Raw genomic sequence first — 7,897 nt, forward strand, 5'->3', positions numbered from 1 at the left:
TGCACCAGACATGCAAATCAGAATCTGAAGAAATTCCTTATTTAAACCTGCTCCCCATTCTAATTGTACTGTATTCCTTTTTTTCCCTTTCACTGCTAAATCTATCCAACAGAAAACACATCTCCTATTTACTATTGCTTTCCACTCCTTTCCCATTGACTTTTTTAAACTCATCTGCTATCCCCATGACAATTAACTGCTTTCTCAGATAATCAATAAAATATTTTTATTCCAAATCTAATGGTCTTTTCTCAGTCTTATCCCCCACCCCACCTTTTTTTCTAACTCTCCTCCATATTTGGTCCTATTAAAGGTCTTTGCAACCTTGACTTCCAAGACACTGCTCTCTCATAGTTCTCTACTTCTCCTACCAGCACTTCTGATTTTGGCTTCTACTTCTTCCCTTTTACCATCACTACCCAACTATGGACTCTTATCAAAGCCTTTTCTTTAACTCTACCTTTCTCTGTACTCTTTTCTTTGGATCATTCATGCTAATGACTTTAGTTATCACTTCTGTGCTTAAAATTCCCAAATCTTTATTTCCAGTCCTATCTTATTATCTGAAAGTTATAAAAATATTTACATTTACACGCTTTCCATTAGTCTGGGTTCAATCTGATCCAAATCCAAAGTCATCTCTTCCTTTCCCTCTAACATGCCTGTCTCAGTAGCACAGTAATTACCCTCAAAATCAGTATGTGGAAAGTTGGTATCTTATATGACTCATTACTTTCTTCATCTCTTATAACTATTCACAAAGTCTTGTTGATTTTTTCTTTTCTTTTCTTATTTAAATTCAATTAGCCAACATAGAGCACATTAGTTTTTGATGTAGTGTTCAATGATTCATTAGTTGCGCGTAACACCCAGTGTTCTTTGATATATCCCTTATATATATCCAATCAACTCTATAAACCATTTTGTAGGCATACAGATATGGACTCAACTTCTGGTTCTATCATTTCTTGAGTCAAAACTTTGGGCAGGTTTCTAACCCAAGCTTAGTTTCCTCAAATGTAAAGTGAGAATCAATAACTCCGACACCTTGGGGCATGTGGCTGGCTCAGTTGGTAGAGCATAGAACTCTTGATCTCAGGGTCATGAGTTTGAGCCTCATGTGGGGCATAGAGATTACTTTAAAAAAACTCTAACATCTTTGCTTCTGAGATACAGTATTTACCTGTTTTTTCTACTATCTCTAATAATTTATCTCTTCTTTCAGACTCATCCTCTTCCACTGAATCATGAAATGTTATAAATTCCTTGGGCTCAATCCTAGCCCTTTTCTTATTCTGTACTCTATATTAAAGTAATTTGTCCCTCCACTACAACTACTATACAGATGACTCACAAATGTATATCTCTAGCCTGGGCCTCTAGTATCAATCCATGTCCTTAGTGGCAAACAACCGAAGGTGACTCTGGCTGGTGTAAGCGAAAACAGAATTTGTTCAAATGATACTGCTTATCACAAAATCCCCAGAATAGCTAGAGAACCAGACTCAGAGGCAACCTAGGAAAGAGCAATGCCCAAATTCATACCACAGAACTGGAGGTCAAGACAACACAACCACAACCAAGCACAAAGGACTGCAGTTCACACCACTACCACCAGCATGAGATGCTTCTGTTATGTCCACAACCACAACTGCCCTACAAACTTGATCTAATTTCAACTGCCATCACTGCCAGAAGAAATTCTTCCTAGGGCACACTTCTTTGTGTCCCTTACTTCAAATTCAAAATTTGGGGTGGGTACATTTGATTTGGGGAAGCCTAGGCCACATGCTCCATCTCTTGTTTCCCTCAGACTGAGGTAAAAAAATTCTCCAAATATAAGTGAATTTAAATGCCAGAAAGTAAAAAAATAAGAGAAACTTTCTATGATACCTATCCTCTGAGTTCCAGAGGCATATATCTTAATTGCCTGTACAATAAGCCAAAACACAATTCATGTTTTTCCCTCCACTAATGCTGGGCCTTTTTTGTTATCTGTCTTTCCATAAATGCGACCAGTATCCATTGGTATGTGCCATAAATCTAGGCATCATCCTTGACAGTCTTCCTCTCATATCATCCCCCATATCTAATCTATCACAAACCCTACCAATTTTACCTCTTACATATCTTTCCATCTATTTCTCTCCATCTCAATTACCACCATTTTAGTCCAGGTTACCATCATTTTCTCACCTGGATTACTATAGTTGCTTCCAAACTAGTTTTGCTGTATATCTACTCTAGCCCTCTAGTCCATTCTTCATCCATCTTTCAATGGAGTGATTTTAAATGCAAATTTATTACTTTCTCTTCGTCTCTGTCTCTCTCTCTCTAATACACACACACACACACACACACACACACACCCCTTAGAACACTTCAATAGGAATGACTTCCTATTGTTCTAAGGACAAAATTCTTATCATGGCTTATAAGGCCCTTTATGATCTTCTCCCTTTCTATCTCTGCTTCTTCATATTATACCAACCCTATTTTCTTCCCTACAATCCAACCTTACAGACCTTCTTTCAGTTCTTAACATCTTCCTTTCTAGGCATTGCACTTGCTGGCTGCTCAGCCTGGAATGCTCTATCCTTCATTTGATAACCTCCTAATCCTTCAAATCTCAACTCAAGTATCAGCCTCCGTAATGCTCATTATAAACTCTCAGTTTACATGTATTCATCCTTCATAGCCTTTAACATGGTTATAATTCTACACTATTTGTGTAATTGTTGTATAAATATCTATCTCATCCACTAAACTGGAGACTTCCAATCCCCTCTGTCCCCTCTGCTCCAACACACACAAACACCTTCACAGCCACAAGGAATAATCCCAATTCAATTCACATGCAATTATAAGGTAATAAATGCCACCTCAAAGAACAGTCCTTATAAGGAAAACAGTCATAGAAGAGGAAGTGAAGCAATTTGAATCTAACACAAATTTATTTACATGAACGGCAATCAGGTCAATGAAAAAAACCAACAAGTTTAAAGTGTGCCCAGATTTTCAAATATGCATGATGAAACTTACATTTTAATATTAAATTTATTAAAGATATATATTTAATATATAATATTATTATATTACATATACTATGTAGTATAATAACATTAAATATTAATATTAATCAAAACAACCCCCTCATTTCCTCAATATTAAATTTATTAAATATATATTTAATATATATTATATTATACATACTATTTAATATAATAATATTAAATATTAATATTAACCAAAACAACCCCCCCTCCTTTGTTTCCTCATTTGATCCCATGTGGTAAGATTAGTGCTGCTCATCTTCCTGGCTACATTAGGTTTGTATTTTCATCACTTCCTTGAATTACCACGTCAATAAAATATGAGTAGTTATTTGACAACTCTGCTCTATTTTCTTGACAATAATCCTAATGCTAGGAGGTTTCTTTTTTTTTTTTAAGATTTTATTTATTTGACAGAGAGAGACACAGCAAGAGAGGGAAGACAAGCAGGGGGAATGGGAGAGGGAGAAGCAGGCTTCCTGCTGAGCAGGGAGCCCGATGTGAGGCTCAATCCCAGGACCCTGAGATCATGACCAGAACGGAAGGCAGATGCTTAATGACTGAGCCTTCCAGGCACCCCAGTAGGTTTCCTTCTAAGTGCATGCAAACCATATTCGGCAAATGCAAACAAACAAAAACAGGCTTTTTTTGTTTTTGTAGATCTTATAGGAACCATTTAATGTTAATTTGACCCATTCATTGTTTTACTGTTCGTATATCCTTTGATTCTGTTTTTGGTCCAATCCTATTTCCCTCAAGTATATCTTACTTCTAAAATCCTATTAAATGAGATCTTAAATTTTAATTTACCCCTCTTATTCTATCCTTCACATCGCGTAATTCTTTAATTTTATTCCCTTTTTACTCACCATTGTATGCCCAACAGCTAGTCAGTGCCTGGCACAAGGTAGACACTCAACAGATACTTTAATTAATAAATGAACGAGATGTGCTCAAAAAATGCTTATATCATTTCATATTTGGATTACTGTAACAGACTGGGGACAACCCATTCCCTTTGATCTATCCTATATTCTTCCTATTCCATCCTACAATACTGATTTTCTTGCATCTATGTCATTATGGTATCTATCTAATTTGAAAGAAATTAATGATTATATTTTCTTCTGCTTCAAATTGGAATGTCTGCACTATTTTAAGACCTTCTATAATTTGACCTCGACCTTATTTCCCAACAAAATCTCTCTCTTTTTAGCAGCCCAATTCCCTCACTGATCCATGAAGACACTATGCTTATTTAAGCTTCCATGCTTTGTGTTCAATGTTCCTCTCAACTGGAAAGTTTCTTCTTGACCCAATTAAGTCAGTTGTAGAGAAATAAAGGCTTAGGACATTCAAGAGTCCCTTCTCAGACAACAGAACTCCTCTTTCTTAACAGAAACCAATAACACTATGTATCTAGCTCCCAGACGGCTCATCTCAGGGATGGACATGTGACCAGGCTAGGAATGGCCTGGCCAATCACAGTACTCCATCTCCAGGGCCAGTCTTTCCTTAAATGGTATGTGCAGAATGGTGAAAGAAAAATGTCTCTCTAAGCTACTGAACTCCAAAAACCTTGTAAGGCTGGAGCTGCTAACTGTCCTTCTCTCCATATGAAAAAACCTGTGCCCTATAATGAAGGCAACACAGACAAAAGCAGAAACAAGATAGAGGAGTCAACTACCCCTCGATTTTCAGTTCTGTTAGTCAATAGATTCCCTTTTTGTTCAAGATAGTCTAAGTTCAGTTTATATTGCTTGCACTTATAGATTCTTTTTAAATGCAGAGAAGTAGAGATGATAAAATTTTTTGTCACTACACATGCCATTTGAAAATTGATTGCATCAAATTTCCAAGCATCAAAGTTAGTTAAATTTTCTTTGTTTAGTCTCCATCAATTAATTATAATCATGACATGTTTTAGTTTGTTTCATATTTGATCCATGATTTCTTATACATATTTTGTTTTCCCTGGAGTTTCAATTGTACTTTTCCCCCCTATAAAGAGAAGAATCATATGTCTTCTTCATCATATCATTAAATCCCTCAGGCACCTTACTACTTGTTAAAGGCACTAGCATAATTTCTAAGCCCAGAGTAAGCACAAACATTCTAGTTTGAGAGACCTATACCTTCCCAGGTTAATCACTCAATTTCATTACAGACTATTTCTTAAGCTTCAGTCTGAGCGCATTCACATGAGTAGGAGGGGATAGGAGAGGCCAATTACCACGGCCCTGCTCTGGATAATTTTTCAAGCTAAACCTCATTTTCTGCTCCTCTTCCCCTTCCAATTATCTATATCTACCAACTCAGGGACAATCAACAGAAAAACTTCCTCATTAATTTTAAACAATAGTAAATGTTAATTATTATACAGTGCTGTACTACAATGATGCCTTCAAAATGTATGGAATTATATAGGACTTAAGACCTTTACAATAATAACTTCAAACCATGATACTTTTTCAGTTCTCATATCTGTTTTTCCTATGTAAGGAAACTATTAAATCTTACTGATGGACATAAAAGAATATTTGAATAAATGACAGCCATTCCATGTACCTGAACGGGAATATTCAACATCATAAAGATGTACTTTATCCCAAATTAATCTATTTATGTAATACAATTTGTTGAAGGAGGTCATTGAGAGGATGTGACTACTGGTTGACCTGTGAGCTAGACCCAAGCACTTGGAGGCTCCTCAACCCCTCCCCTATCCTTGGGATGCTTACCATTCCCACCATGGGAGCCATTTTCAAGGACTTAGCCTTGAGAGAGTAAGGTGTTATTGAGACCAACTGGACTGTATACATGACTGAACCCAGTTAAGGCCTCTATAAACTTTTAAGATTCAGCATGTGGGTGCAGAGATCTACTCATCTTGTGCTGCTTAAGACAAGCCTCATAAGTAAGTTACCTTAAACCTGTCACCTACCAATCTGAAGTGGTCTGCCTCTTTGATCTCTCTTGCCGTCTGTGTAGAGGAGTAAGTTTCTAAACCAACAATTGGTGAGCCAGCCAAGAAACCAAAGAAATACAGCTTGGGAAAGAGGCAGGGGAAATTCAAGTTGACCATTGATCTCTAAGTGGGGCAGAGTGGCCCATATGTCAGAAGCTTATGGACCCCTGCATAAGTACATGGACACCCCAAAAATGCAAGCTGTTTTAAGGCATTTATTTGAGAAACTCTGCATAGCACACTGCAGCAAATAAGGGAAACAAACAACTGCCACAGTGGACTGGCCTCTATTGTGGGCAGTTCAGCTGGCCATCAATGCCCAATGAGAGACTGAAGCTCAAGTTAGAAAGATGGAAAAAGAGCAGAAGTTAGAGAAAAACATGCAGTTGTATGCTACTCCTCTAGCTTTGTAGTTGGGGACTAGGTGGGAAAGCATGATACAAATTGGAGACCTTTGCATGCCATTTTGCAAAGCAAGGAGGGCGCAAATTGCCACAGATCAAGACCCAAGCACTTGTGACAAAGCCCGATTAAGACGCTAAAAGGTAGAATTACTGGAAAAGTGAGGAGAGCAAAGGGAAGGATGTTGTGGTTATTGATAATGATATAGACAGAATGCCCCGTGCTGCCTGATCCCTAATACAAAGGACAATTTTAAGTAGTAATTACCCTAGAATTCTAAAAATAGAAAAATATAACCCAAAACTCGTAGGAGAAAACTTGCATTCTCTCTTTGTCCCTTGAGTTTGTAAATTTATCATATCTGAAATGTAAACATCCCAACAGGTAACAAAAACACTGACCACAACTGACTGAGAGTGGAGAAGAAAAAGGGGGGAAAGAAGTTTTTTAAAATATGAACTGCTATAGAAGCTCCCTTACTCCAAATCTAGTCCACCAAAAGATTACTGGTAAAGGGCAAATACAAATCTTAAAAATCTTCTCCACAAATATTAGTAAAAAACTTTAGCCATGTGAGTAGGTAACCTTAACTTGTTCCATCAGAGACACATTTGGGTCTATCAGAGACACATTTGGGTTTTGTAAACTAATGAGTTTTATATTGTTATACCTGACCCACAGATAAAGTTTTGGAATGAAAGCTATAGGGTCTCTGAATTTGTCTCTATTCTTATGCATGTCTGTAGATACGTGTTATATATACGTGATGATTTTCGGCCTCCAGAGGGTATTGCCAAAATTAATTTGTAAAGAAAAATAAGCTTTAAAATCAGTAGTGTACTTATATAAAACTAAAACTTAATTTTCTTTCATATGCTAAAAGGACAACATTTTCTTGGACTATTGGTCTGTTCTTGATGGAACTGTGTAATGTTTTTATCTTTTAAGTACTCTGCCTAGAAAACAAAGATTCTGTGTTTTATCAAAATAATTTCCTGTACTTCATGTTGTCTTTATTAAGACTTTGATTAGTTAAGAAAACTGAGTCTTCTGTACTACGTAACTTTCTGTATTTGCCTTTGAAGTCACTTCTATCTATTGAAGTATAGTTAGCACACAATGCTACATTAGTTTCAGCTGTACAACACAGGGACTTGACAAGTCTATACATTATTCTGTGCTCACCACAAGTGTAGCTACCATCTGTTACCATATAATGCTATTACAATTTCACTGACTATATTCTCTATGCTCTATCCCTGTGACTTATTCATTCCATAACTAGAAGCTTGTATCTCCCTCTCCCTTTCACCCATTTTGCCCATCCCCTCACCCTTCTCCCCTCTGGCAACTATCTTTTGTTCTCTGTATATGTGGGTCCATTTCTGCTTTTGTTTGTTTGTTTATCCATTTCTTTTGTTTTTTTGATTCCACATATAAGTGAAGTCATATGATATTTGCCTTTCTCTTATTT

Source organism: Callorhinus ursinus, unplaced genomic scaffold (genome assembly GCF_003265705.2).
Source record: "Callorhinus ursinus isolate GAN/ISIS: 27379988/994484 unplaced genomic scaffold, GSC_fseal_2.0 scaffold8, whole genome shotgun sequence".
In the NCBI taxonomy this organism is placed as follows: domain Eukaryota; kingdom Metazoa; phylum Chordata; class Mammalia; order Carnivora; family Otariidae; genus Callorhinus; species Callorhinus ursinus.